Source organism: Psammomys obesus, unplaced genomic scaffold (genome assembly GCF_907164565.1).
Source record: "Psammomys obesus unplaced genomic scaffold, mPsaObe1.curated_primary_1811, whole genome shotgun sequence".
NCBI lineage: Eukaryota > Metazoa > Chordata > Mammalia > Rodentia > Muridae > Psammomys > Psammomys obesus.
In genome coordinates, this window is record NW_026586550.1 from 2951810 (window position 1) to 2966254 (window position 14445).

General features: G+C 39.7%; 1 pseudogene; it reads right to left on the reverse strand.

The window, feature by feature from the left end:
• Positions 1–11597: 11597 nt before the first annotated feature.
• On the reverse strand, positions 11598–12278 carry LOC129672537 (transformer-2 protein homolog alpha-like; annotated as a pseudogene).
• Positions 12279–14445: the final 2167 nt, after the last annotated feature.

Sequence of the window (14445 nt, forward strand, 5' to 3'; positions counted from 1 at the left end):
CTGGCTAGAGGACTGGGATGAATGCATTGGCCCAATCTGGAGAGAGTGCATGTAAAATGCAACAATTTCAAGAAGCTACAGAAAGTGATTCTTTCTCTGCAGGGCTTGAAATACCTCTGATGGCGATATAACCATAGTCTGAAGCCTAGGAATAGACCTCGTGGCATTGTTTGAACATAGAATTAACCTTCTTATAACTATGTCTATTACTATATGGCATCAATAAATCAAAAGGAACATCCAATACGAAGGCAAAGTTTTATTTTCAAAAAGTGATTAGCAGTAAAAAAGAAAATCCTAGATGATATTGATCATCTTCTTTTTTCATTATGCAACATATTAACCCAATTTGATATTCTTTGAAATACGTTTTCAAAAGATACTAATGAAAAATAAAGAATACAACTTAAAATATTGATGACTATATTTGTAATTTATAAAGTATATACGTGCCTACCAATTTTGTAGTTAAACTGAAATGTATTAAATTTAACTATTTAATATTCTAAAGGTCCTTGTGGAGCTCCTATCCTTTCCACATCATACTAACTCCCCTTCTTTATATGATTTCTTGCACTCTACTGAAGATTTGGTTATGAGTCTTAGTATCTGCTTTGAAACACTGCTAGGTAGAGTCTTTCAGATGCCTTCTGCGGTAGACTCCTGTTATACGTCCAATGCACATCCCATTTGTCTTTCTAAGTGAGGATTGATCATCTTACCCCGTGTCCACTTTCTTTTTTATCTTCTCTATCTGGGCACCGCGGTCTTTTCTGAGACTGACACTCCACCAAGGACCATGTATGGATATAACCTAGAACCTTTGCTCGGATGTAGTCCGTGGTAGCTCAGTAACCAATTGGTTTCCCATAGTAAGAACAGGGACAGGAACTCAATGGCAGGCTCTTTGACCTCCCCACCCTCCAAGGGAGGAGCAGTCATGCTAGGCCTCAGAGGAGGACTTTGCAGCCAGTCCTGGAGACACCTGATAAAACAGGGTCAGATAAAAGGGGAGGAGGTCCTCCCCAATCAGTGGACTTGAAAAGGGGCAGGGAGGAGATAAGGGAGGGAGAGTGGGATTGGGAGGGAATAAGGGAGAGGGATACAGCTAGGACACAGAGTTAATAAAATGTGACTAATGATAAAAAATTAAATTAAATTAAAAATATTCTAAAGGAAGATGAAAGAACTTGACGATAGCTATCAGGATCAGTGTGTGCAGATTTGGATCATGGTTGCCAAAGAAATAGCATTGTGAGATTACACAATCCAAATCTGGCCTGCTTAGCTTGTTCTAAACTTTATAGAGAAATTTTTCCATTCTAAATCACCAAGTAATCTTATTGTTCAATAACTCAGCAAATGGGTAAATATTTAGAGTTAATGGTGTCCATTAGTCACTTCCAGAGGGACAAGGACTCAAAAGACAATGTTTCCCCTTTAGCATACTTATAAACTTTGTTTATAAGAGCATTTAGAAGCTGGGCTTGGTGGCACAAGCCTTTAATTTCAGCACTCAGGGAGGGAGAGGCAGATGGATCTCTGAGAGTTCGAGGCCAGTCTGGTCTATAAGGTGAGTTCAGGACAACCAAGGCTACACACAGAAACCCTGTCTTGGGCAGGGTGGGGGGGAGGAAAAACATATTTACGAACAACCCAAATGGTAAGCTTCAGTTGTGGTCAACTATTCCCTCTCATTGGTATCTTAGTAACAGTTTCTTTAGATAGGGTTAGTGTTCAGCCAATTCTTTTCCTGAGGAGCAAACACTAGTGTATATCAGGTTACAAGTCTCCTTTAAGAGTATAGGACAGAGTTCAGATTAAGGATTTGGTTACCCAGTTTTACAGAAGGGAAGGAAAATCCAAACACAATCACCTGACTACTGAACTTGTCAATCATGTAGGTGTTCATTCAACAGATTTTACTGGCTTCCTTTCCACATCTAGTACCTTGATGTAGAAGCCAGCCTTTAAATTCTATTCCAGCCAGTATATAACATTCAGACAGAATTAAAATGGATAAGAATGGCATTTGGACAGAATTTTCTTTGTAATATATTTTAGAAGTTGGACACATATTAGCTCTTTCAACATAACTGTGTAAAGCAAACACAGAAATCCTACCTCATCTTCAGGAAAGACATCTGAATCTTCCAATGGATACTTGAAACTGCCAATAATACTAACCCCCTCATCACTGTTTCTTCCCTAAACAAAGACCAATGATAGATTTAAATTACAAATTAGGCACAGTAAGAGTTAAACAGAAACAACTGAAAATAAAATAGAACAACTATAATAATTCTCTTCCCCTCCTCCAATCTGGCCTGTGAACCAATTTCCAGATTTGAGCCAGTTTGCAGACAAATAGCAATTTCAGATTGCTGATGACATGGGTACCTGAAGCCATGGGTAAGGAAACACTACTATAGTAAGGTTTTGGGGCTCTGAAAGTGTAAGACAGACTTTAGGGCTAAGTTTATATTCATATTTGACCCTTCTGAGGAGGAAGATATCTTAGTTAAATGTTTTTTGTTATAAGAAAAATAAACTCAAATTGAGCTAACCAAAAGATCGCTTTCACATGTCTGATTCAAGGTTAAAACATTGTCTCCAGGCCATTATTTTTTTAATTTTATATTTTACAACATATTGTCTTTGTATCTTTTTGGCATCAAGATAAGATATAAATTTGGGCCTTCCATTCCGTCGGGTTTCGAGAGGAACTGGGACGTTAACATTTTTCTCTAGAAACCAGCACACGTCACCCTTCTTTCTTGACTCAGCTTGGTTGAAAAGCAGTGAACCAGTTAGAGAATGGAATGTGCATAAGTTTTTATTATAGACATGCTGAATGAATGACAGAAAGCTAAGCATTACTATAAAAATTCTATTCTAGGTAATAAAAGGTCACCTTCAATTTTTAAATCATTGCATAAACATCTGAGTATAGCTAGGAAATAGCTGAATTTACAGCTTAATTAAGGTCAGAATAATCAACTCAGAATCAATCATATATACAAAATATGTTGGATGCTGAAAAGTGTTTCACATCAAAGTGGACAAGATGCAAAAAACTGTTTTAACATTTTAGTTTATCTGTTCTGCAAGTGATGATAAATTTTGCACCTGACTTTCAGAATTTAATACAGTAAGATTCAGATTTATAATAATATTCTACTTACCAGGAATACATGATAAGAAATATTGCAGAGGACAGAGGGAATCTACATGCCTGATTTTAGAGGCCAGCATGTAGATGATCTTGAAAAGAACGTGTTGGCCTCTCCTTTCCTCTTTTCTTGATGAGCCCTGTTCCCCTTGGTTTGCTTCAGCACAAAGCAACACTGCTTAGCTCCTTGCTGAAATGCCTTTATGATAACTTAATAGTCCTCTCTTAAAATCTACCATAGGAGTGGCCATCTACAGACATTTTTGTATTTTCTACAAAATAGTATTTAAGTATCACTCCCTGTGTTATCGTTTGTTCTTATGTTTAATCCTATACAAATAATTCATATTACACCAATATTCTTGGCTAGAGAGCAATTCCCCAACCCAACATATGCTTATTTATCTTTGTGTGTCAGAAATATTTGTATATTAATTATTATTGATACGGTGCTAGATTTTTCTGGCTTTCTAATTCTAACCATCCCTGTAAGTTTTATATCCACTAAGTTGTATGATATCTGAAAAAATGTATTAGGAGAAAAAAGTGGTTTCAACTTTTATTCGGAAATTAAGGTAGAATAATACATTTTAAGGTTAACTTCCCAAACTCCATATGGTTAAATTGAAATTGAAATAATACTATGTTAAATCTTTTTTTATACTAAAGCCAAAAGATTTATGGAAATGGAGAGTATTAAGGAAGCCCACATGGGACTAAAGAGATGGCTAAGTGGTTAAGAGCACTGTCTGCTATTCCAAAGGACCCAGGTTAAATTCCCAGCACCCACAATGGCAGCTTACAACTGTCTGTAACCCCAATTTCAAGGGATCTGACACCTTCACAGTAATGCACATAAAATAAAATTAAATAAATTATAAAAAAGGAGGCCCACAAACTATGAAACAAGTTTTGAAGCTTTTTTTCTAAGAACAGCCAAAGAATCAAACCTTCCAACTAAGTAGGAGGTAACCTGAAATGAATTTCCAAACCCTTCCTTACACTGACATTTAAAATTTGTTGTAATTCATTCATTGCTTGATTAGCATTTTATTCATACTGCCATTGAAAACAATGTTTTTTTCTTTATAGTTTAACATTTTAACATGCACAGAACTGGGAGGGAGGGAGAGAATATTCCATCCAATGATTTATTCATTCTTTTAACAGCCGCACACCGAGTACCTGCCAGCTACAAGGCACTGAAGCATCAGCCCTGTTCCTAGGGATTCAAGAGCAAGGTGTCAAACAGAGGGAACAAAAACATTAGATAAATAGATCATTAAAGGGATGAGAACCATGTGGAATTCAAACAAAGAGTGGGAGTGGGACGCACGGGAGATCATTTACAAAAGGGTATCTGAGAGTTCAGTTCTGAGGAGATAACATATATCTTGGCCTCCAAAAGAACAGCAAGTGAGCCACATCAAGGAGGCTAGGATAGAACATTTCAAGCTGGGAGAAATGTGTGAAGAGCTAGAGGCAAGAAAGCCTGTTGCACCAAGGAATTGAAAAATCTGCTATGCTGCAGCTTGAAGTAAGGGGAAGGCAGCTAAAGCCTGATGCAGAAATGAACACCCATTTAAACTGCCAGAGAATTCAAACACAGCCAAGAGTAGAAGAAAGAACAGTAGATGTTTTGAATAAAGTTGCTCTCTGGCTTTCATTGTTAATTATTGAATGAAAGATTAGCATATGTGTATACAGGACTGATTTTTTAAATGGCTGCTTGATTCTAACCCACGCTGTTGTTTTCTCATTGTTTGGCAATGGTTTTTGAGCACTGCATTATGCTAGGACTTTGTAAGCAAGCACAGACAGGGTATATACTGCTCCATCCCTCACGCAATTTACGTGTCTGGGAAAAAAGAAGAAAAATATACAAACATGATAGATCAGAATTGGGGCAGGTAGGTAGCCTTTCCACACTAGAGGCCATTCCACAGAGCAGAAACAGTTGTAACAGACCATCAAGGGCTGGGCAACGCAACAGAGAATGTGGTATACACATAACAAGGTTCTAGCAGCAAAGGAATACTCCCCACCCACAAGACATAAACCCAGCCTGATCAGCTGGAGTAGGGGACCACTGTGGGAACACCACAGCAGCGCTGGGCAAAGAAAGTTCTATCCTCATGCTCAGCCTCCAAAAGTATTTGGTTTTCTTCCTCTCATGAAATGGAAGTATTACTGATTTCAAGAATCATGCAGTTTAGAGTTTGGGAAAGTCTTTTTTTGTTTCACTTTGTTTTAAGAAAGCAATTTATGTTTTAAGAACACAATTATGTTTTATAACTGCGAGACAGAATATTTGACAAGGGAAAGTCCAATTGTTTGATGCTGATGTTCGAAGTTGTGAGCATGCATGAAACAAACATCCCTTGAAGAATGAGGAAGTGAGTCCTGCACTTAGCAAATTATTTCTTCTCTAACCACAGAAGCAGACACAGACAACAGATTTGTTTTGCAAAGTAAATATCATTTTTGCAGTTGGGCTCAGCTTTTTGTTTTTTTGTTTTTTTTAAAGGAAATACATTTTAGTTCTCATTGTGAAAAATTCAGTGTTCTTAAGAGCATTGGGACTCAAGCAGAGTCTTAAAAGTACATAGAAGTGAATTAATTTCTCTTCAAGTTTCAAAAAATGTTCAGAATCAAAATGGCATGTGACTGATGGATGTCAAGGGTATGGACAGCTCTCCTGTTTTCAACATGTTTTTGTTTTTGTTTTTGTTTTTTTCCAGGTTTGTTTCTACGTGACAATAGAAGATGGGACTCTGTTCAGCAGAGGCACAGCCAATGCCTCAAGGTGAAGTGATAATAAAAGTATAACAGTTATTGAATCATCTTTTAAAGGTTTATTATTTTATTTACATGAATGAGTGTCTTCCCTGTTTGGATGTGCACTGTCCATGCCTGATGCCCAAGGAGCCCAGAAGAGAGCACTGGATCCCCTGGAACTGGAGTTAAGAATAACTGTTAGCTGCCATGTGGGTACTGAGAATCAAATCTTTGAAAGAACAGCAAGTGCTCTTAATCACTGAGCCACCTCTCCAGTCCAAACCAACATTTATGTGGCACAGGAGCCTTGATACTGAGGACTCCAAAGACCCAGTAGAAACCATCACTTTTATAGTCAGATTTGATGATGAATAGACAGCCTTCTAGAAACTGACTAGGCAAAAGGGCAAATTGGCTGTGTTAATGTGCTAGATGCCAGTGGGGAATCCCAGCATCTTTCTGCTCAGATTCTCCTGGGTGTCTCTGGATGGCATCTGCCCACTTTGGAAGGATCTCTTATCAGATGGAGTGGGTTTGAGAATTCATAAGCTGTTATGCCTAAAGATAGAAAAAGGCTAAGGTAATGATTTTAGAATTTAGGAGGTGTTTGAGGTGGGGAAGGTGTTCTAGTTTCAATCACCTGGCTTGGGGACTGGAATTCCTGTCACTATAATTTGCTTCAGAGAATAAGAGTGACAGATGGGAAGGCAGGAGGTCAGTGAAGCATATCTGAGGTGGCTCCTACAGCCTTTCAAAGTCCTTCAGCTCAATATCTCAGCATATTAGAGCTCAGAGCCCATGTCATGACACATTGTTTCCTGAGCCCAGATATGAGCAATGGTTCATCTGTGTCATGGATATTCCAGAATTTTCTCTATGGCATCTGATTGAGGTAATATCACCTGAATTTTGAAAATACTGGCATATATTTGAGTTAAATTTAGAGTTTTATTATTTTTTTTATTTCATGTGTTTGTGTGATTTGCCTGCATGCATGCCTAGGCACCACACAGGATAGAAGAGGGCATTGGATTTCCTGGAACTGGAGTTGTAGATGACTATAAGTTGCCATGTGAGAGCTGGGAATGAACCCAGATCTCCTGGAAGAGCAGCCACTGGTCTCACCTGTTGAGCTATCTCTCCAGCCCCTAGAATTTTCTGAAAGTAAGGCCCAATATTAAAAACCAACCAACAAACCAAACAAATCAACTCCACATTCAAAATAAAACAATTTAATAGAAGTCTTCTTTCCTGAAATGATAACATACAGCGCAAGGTATTTTATAAAATGTTGTCACAAACTGGAACAACACAATAAGAACTGACACACAGCTCAGGGCATTGGCTTCTGTTCAGCATAGGGAAGCTGAAGGAACCTGCTACAAGCTTTGCTCATTGGTTTCTGAAAGCAAAGTCGTACTTAAGTACTAACGCTGCTTGTTTAGCAGTTGACATTAGGATAAGGCAATCAAGGATGGAAACTTTATTTCATTTTAACTAACATTTTTGTTTGTTTGTTTGTTTGTTTGTTTGTTTGTTGAGACAGGGTCTCCCTATGTAATCTTGGCTGTCCTAGAGCTTGCTTTGTAAACCCAGGCTGGCCTCAAACTCACAGAAATCCTTTTGCCTTTGCCATTTGAGTGCTAGGATTAAAGGTGTGTGCTACTACAAAGATGTTAATTTTAAATTAGTAAAGATGTGCCGGAGTTCTTTGTAATGTCAAAAAGGAGTTCTGTGGGTTAAATAGGCCATAATATAAATGATCTGGAACTAGTTTACCTGAAGATGACAATTAAAGGATGAGCCCTATCTATCTGTCCTGTTCACAGCTTTTGGGGCATGTTTCAGTTTGCAAGACATTCTACAAACTTTGACCACACCAGATAAATATGGCATACACACTAGCTAGATCACTTTGTGGACTCTTTTCCCATGGGAAATCATGTTGGCCAAGTTTTTGAGAGAGGCTGAACCATTCAGAAGTTTAGGGGATGGGGACTGACTCAAAAGGAAGCCCTGAGACAGACGATAGCCCTTGCAAACTGAACAGGAAACAGAAATTATGAGTCAGCAGCGGAAGTTGGTAAGTGAGCTCCCAGAGGAAAACGAGCAGATGTGCAAAGATGCTGAGACAAGTTGTGCCTTTTGGTGCTATGTGGCTTTCCTCTTCATCCCAGCTCCCATCCACATGGGTCCCTATTACTATCTAAGTAAATGAAGAGATGAACACTTGTCTTGGGTTCACTGTAGTAAATCTTTTGGTACTTCCTGTAAAGAAGCTAGCCTCAACCACACACTGGTTTGCAGCTTGTGCCAAATCATCAACACCATAAGAATGACTTCCTGTGCGTTGAGGACAGCTCACTCCTAGGGATTGAGAAGACAGTCAAAACTCTTACTGGGGTGTCTCAGAGAAGTCTTAATTCAGCAGCTGAAAATGCAGAAATGTCCAGAAGAAATAGATGAATGGAATAAAAGGAAAATGGACAGTAAGAGGTAATTATCAGGGAACACTATTTTGGGACTTAACCAACAAACATTTCTGGAAGATTAAACAGAGGGAAAAATAAAACCTAACAAAACTGACTGTCTCAACAGAACATACTGTCTAGAGAAAACAGAATGAACAAAACAATTAAGTAAAATGTGCAGTATTGTTTTTCTCCTAAAGAGCAAAATCTAACAATTGGAATACACAGCTGGGCTGGAGGCAGTGACATGGGAGCTGTTAAGGCATTAGACAGAGAAGCAGTTGCTAAGACAACTTCAACATGAGCAACCAAGAGAAGGACACTGTCCCTACAGGAATTTGAGAGGAAGAACTTTCTCAAAACAGAGCAAACAGAAAGTGAATAACCCACTAGTGATGTTAGTGGAAATGCTTGAAAGGATATAATGCTTGAAAGGAAATGCTTGAAAGGCTGCAGTGGAGACACAGAGAACAGAGCCAAGCCAAGCTACAAGTTAGGTTATAAGTCATTGTACAGTCTTTGGCCTTTACACTGAGTCCACAAGAAGCCACTCACATTTTAAATTAAGAGTGACAGGACCAAGGACCATTCATGGAGATAACCTAGAACCCCTGCTCAGATATCCAAGTGGGCTCCCTAGTAAGGGGAACAGGGACTGTTTCTGACATGAACTCAGTGGTTGGCTCTTTGACATCCCCCCCCCCCCCCGAGGAAGGAGCAGTCTTGCTAGGCTACAGAGGAGGACAATGCAGCCAGTCCTGATGAGACCTGATAAGCTAGGGTCAGATGGAAGGGGAGGAGGAACCTTTCCTGTCAGTGGACTTAGAGAGGGGCAGGGAGGAGATGAGGGAGGGAGGGTGGGATTAGGAGGAAATGGGGGAGGGTGCTACGGCTGGGACACAAAGCGAATAAAACGTAATTAATGTAAAAAAATAAAAATTTAATTAAAAAAAAAGAGCGACAGGATCAAACCCACACTCTAAGAAGACCACGCTGAATGATATGGTGAAAATGGATGGTGGAGTAAGAGCTGATGCATTAAGAGGTCTTAATAATTCCAGGAGAGATAGTGGTGATTAGACCAGAATAACACTAATGCACATGGCAAGTGGATGAATTCTGCTTTAGTGTGACAACAGCCCAGGAGACTTCTAAACTATGGATTCTACTTCTCACTGGCCTAGAGAGTTAAGTCAGCACTGGGGGAGAGCTGCTTCCTGACCCTTAGGCCAGACCTTCTCAGTGTTCTCAAATGTTAGCAGACAGCTCTCTGGACTTCTTATGTGGGCACTGATCTCCTAGAGGGCACCACTACCGTCACTGATCACCTACAGAAAAGCCAACTTCCAGTGCCACCCCCTTTGGCATGCACTTGTAGGCAGTGAAGAGAATCATAGGAGGGTCAACAACTCCCACCCTTAGAATTGTGTTTTAATTAAGACCCAATTCAGGCTGGGAAAGGGTCTTAGTTAAAGTTACCTTTAACCACAGCACTAACGAATGAGGCAGAGCCAGGCAGATTTCTGTGACTTGAAGGACAGCCTGGTTTATATAGAGTTACAGGCCAGTCAAGAATACTTGGTGATAACCTGTATCAATAACAAAACAAACAAAAAGAAATTAAAAAAAAAAAAACAGAAAGAAAAAGAAAAGATTCAACCCATAAGACATGGTGGAAAATGCAAATAACATTCTGTATAGCACACAGAGGATCCTGCCTCTCCCAACTCCTGGTCGTGTGGCTGTGAACCAGTTGATGAATGTCTGTTACAGATTTGTCTTTTGAAAATAAGAACAATACAATCTTAGGACAGCGACATTTCAGAAAGCTGAGTTCATGGGCTGAGTTCAGTTGCACTCAATTGAAATTTGCATTACTGTGAAAGAAATAGTTTCATTCATTATACAAATATTCTTTGTAGTTCCAAAAAGTGTTGAAAGCAAAAACCTAAATGAAGACTAAGTTAGTGCTGAAAACCAATGATAATTAAAAAAAAAAAAATGATCTACTTTTAAATGCCAAAGGGACTTACTCACCAGCCACAAGGTGTTGTTTAGTAACTTCTGCTGTTGCTGTTGATTTGTTTCTGAGACACAGTCTTTCTATTTAGTCCTGGCTGTCCTGGAACTCACTACATAGACCAATCTGGCCTTGAACTCAGGGAGATCTGCTGTGATTAAAGGCATGAGCCACTGTGTTTGACTTGTTCAGGCAACTTTTTATCTTAAAAAAAAAAAAAAAAAGGAAGTTAGTATTCTGCACTACTGTATAAAGAGTTAACAATTTAATAGCATTTTAATTTAAAACCAAACACACAAAACACTATATTCAACAACTACTACAAATTATAAGGTACTTTAAGTATGTAAACATAAGGAAAAATACGTATAAAAATATTTTTAAATGATAAAATTTTGACTTGTTAACCATTTTAGTATGTTGTATATTGTTTAGCCTTTTTATTTTTATTTTGCATTTTCAAATCAACTTTTATTTGAAATTACTCTTCCCTAGATGATGTTAGGATTCTATGCTATATAATAACCCACAAAACCAATTTCCCAATACCAAAATTTCTAACAGCAAGTTATACAATTTTTCCAGGTAGTAAATAAATGTTGTCCTTCAGTAATTAAGGGAACACTTCACTTTCCTTAACGTTAACATAAAAATCACACTTTAATTTTTTAAGGTTTAACATGTAACTTCAGATACAACATGTCTTATAGAAATTACAAGCTTTTAATTTCTAAAAGGTGACAATTTTTAGGTTCAAAGTGACATTCCATGGCGCTCCAAACACATCTGACGTGACTGGTCTGCTTAAAGTGTTATTTATCTTCCCTCAAAGAAGGTTTAAAATCAGTTTGCCATACCGCAGATTTCTAACGTGTGCTTCTGTCACAACAGCTTTTAAACGACTATCTTTTCTCATAGTAAGGAGTTAATCTTTTGTAAGGCAAAGAAGAAGGCATAACACTGTGTTCCTTTTTACTTCTGTGTTAACTACCCAAAAGACAACGACACCCTAAGAGTATAACAAAGGGCGGAAAACAGCAACAGGCCACACGTGATTAAACAAACCAGGGATCCCACCCACCCACCCCAGGAATCATTGGATATCCAGAAACGAAAACAGAAAAGAGTCAAGTCCTTGGGCACAGTCATTCCATTATCAATAGCGTCTTGGGCTGTAGGAACGAGATCTGGACTATGACCTCCAGCGATTGCAGTGAGGAGAAGGGGACCTTCTTCTGTACTGGTAATCATAATCTTCATATCAGTCATAGCCTCAGTCACATCCTCTGTCATGGTAAGAATCCCGTGGTCCATCGCCACGGCCACCGTGGCCGCCACCTCCTTCTCCACCGCTGCCACCACCGCTATGAGTTGGCCTGCCCGTGTAAATGCCCGGTGTAGGTGTGTGCGCTCTCTTGGTGACAGAATAATCGACACAAATTCTTCTACCATCCAGCTCCGTCCCATTTGCTCTTTCCATGGCCTCCTTAGAGTAATCTATCCTCTCAAAATACACAAAAGCAAATCCACATGACCTCCCAGTTCGCTGATCATAAACTGCATTGACACGACTCAATGGTCCATATTGAGAAAATTCTTCACGAAGAATTTTGCTGTGTACAAACTGGGGCCAGATACTCCCAGGCAAGTGCTGGGATCTGGATTTGGCCTGCTGCCAGTATGTCTTCTGCGGTTGGACACCGGAGAGGGACTGCAGCTCCGGCTCCTTTGCCGCGGGTAGGACCTGCTCACAGATCGTCTGCTGAGGGCAGGGACCTGATCTAATGTAGCAGCTATGAGAATGCTTCCTTGACCTTGACCTGGATTTTGATTTTGATCAAGAAGGCCATTCAGAATGTTTGGAAACCCTTGACAGACTACGAGAGCCTCATTTGCTCTTTGATTTTCCATGAGCAGTAGTTTCTGTTGGAGATTTTGATTGGGAGCGAGACTCTCTGCCTTCGAAGTTGTTCTCCTTGACAGTTCTCCTGCTGGCCAGGTGCTCCCAAGAACTAAGAGGTAAGTCTAGGCTCGAGGGCCAAGGCCTTGTACCCCTGCTGCCTGGACTGTGGGGAGGGGGAAGGTGTTGGCTACGAAGGTGTGCGCTCCACACCCACTAGCTTGCAGGGTCAGGCAAAAACCCTGTTTCGCCAGTTAAAATCTGCCCCATCATTCCCTAGGACCACTGCTGGCCCAATGCCTTCAGGACCTTCAACCTCATCCGTTAATGTGAAGTACTCATTCGTAAAGTTCGTCTGCATGCCGGACCTTTCAAAAGGGAGGAAGACATCCTAATAAATCCCAAACTGGTTTACTTTTTTAAGCTCAAAAAAGGTAACTACTATTAGTGAATTCATTGTTTTAGGTATTAATTTATATAAATTAATATTTGTGTATATCAACATCCATTTGGTCTAATGCGGTTTCAGTAACAACAAACACACTCATTTTCTTTACCTGTGAAAAGCTGTGATTTTTCTTGACTTTTGAAGGATATTTTTTGACTGCTTACAGAACTCTGAGTTGGCAAGCATTTTCTAACATCATATTAAAACTGTTCTTCCCACCCTTTGGAAATAATGGTGTCTTTTTATGTTTTAGTCTTTGTTTTAAGCAGTCTTGCTTCAGTGTGTGGGTGTGTTAGGGTTTTATAGAAATAATGAACCTTTGTCTTAGTAGTTTATATCACGTTTGAAAGATTCCCAGCTTGTCCTTTTTCGAGTACTGCTTACCTCTGTTCTTGGCTCCATTTCTTTTGGGGCTGTAGTTACCACGTATACAAGAACTTTGCATCTCTTCTCATGCAGCTCTTGTTCACTGTGTTTTCCATCTTTTTAGCTCATCCTGGTCAGTCAGCAGTTCAACAAGCAAAGCTACTGTTTTCTGGTGTTAAACTCACTTGATGGAATCTTAATTTTGCTTTGTATTTTCAGTGATATATATATCCAAAAGACTGTTTTATATGTTTTGGATTTCAAGATTCAATGTCTTTAATCTGTTAGTCACAGTCACTTTAAAGCTCTGTCTGGTAATGTGAATATGCAGATTATTATATTACTATTATATTTTCCTGTTTCCTGGGGAGCCCAGTAATTTTTCATTCAACACCATTCATGGCGTATGATGAATTATAAGGGCTTTGGATGCTATCACCCTTAGAAAGCAACTTTTGCCATTGAAAAGCCAGAAGAGTTCCACACCATCTTGATCCAATCGGGGTGAGCCGCTGATAATTGCAGTCCACGAGGTTCTCGCAATGTGGAAACAGGTTTTTAAATCTTTCCAACACTGTGAAACTTGGCTTCCACTTTCTGCTTTATTGTTTATATTTCTACACTGTTAGTTGAAAAATCACCGGAAGGGACAACACTGAAGACCACCAATCTTGCTTCTCTGTATTAAATCCTTGTTCCTTGGGGTAAGATTATCAATCCTCATTTAGAAAGACAGATGGGATGTGCATTGAACATATGACAGGAGTCTACTGAGCGCATTTGAAAGACTCTAACTAGCAGTGTTTTCAAAGGAAAGACTCATGACCAAACCTTTGGCAGAGTACAGGGAATCATAAGAAAGAAGGGGAGTTAGTCTGATGAGGAAAGGATAGGAGCTCCACAAGGACCAAATATATCTGGGCACAGGGTCTTTTCTGAGACTGACATGCAACCAAGGACCATGTATGAATGTAACCTAGAACCTCTGCTCAGATGTAGCCTGTGATAGCTCAGTAACCAATTGGTTTCCCATAGTGAGGGGAACAAGGACTATTTCTAACAGAAACTCAATGACTGGCTCTTTGGCCTCCTCACCCCCCAAGGGAGGAGCAGTCCTGTTAGGCCACAGAGGAGAGCTTTGCAGCCAGTCCTGAAGATATCTGATAAAACAGGATCAGATGAATGGGGAGGAGGTCCCCCCTATTAGTGGACTTGGCAAGGGGCACAGTGGAGATGAGGGAGGGAGGGAGGGACTGGGAGGGAATGAGGGATCGGGACACGGCTGGGATA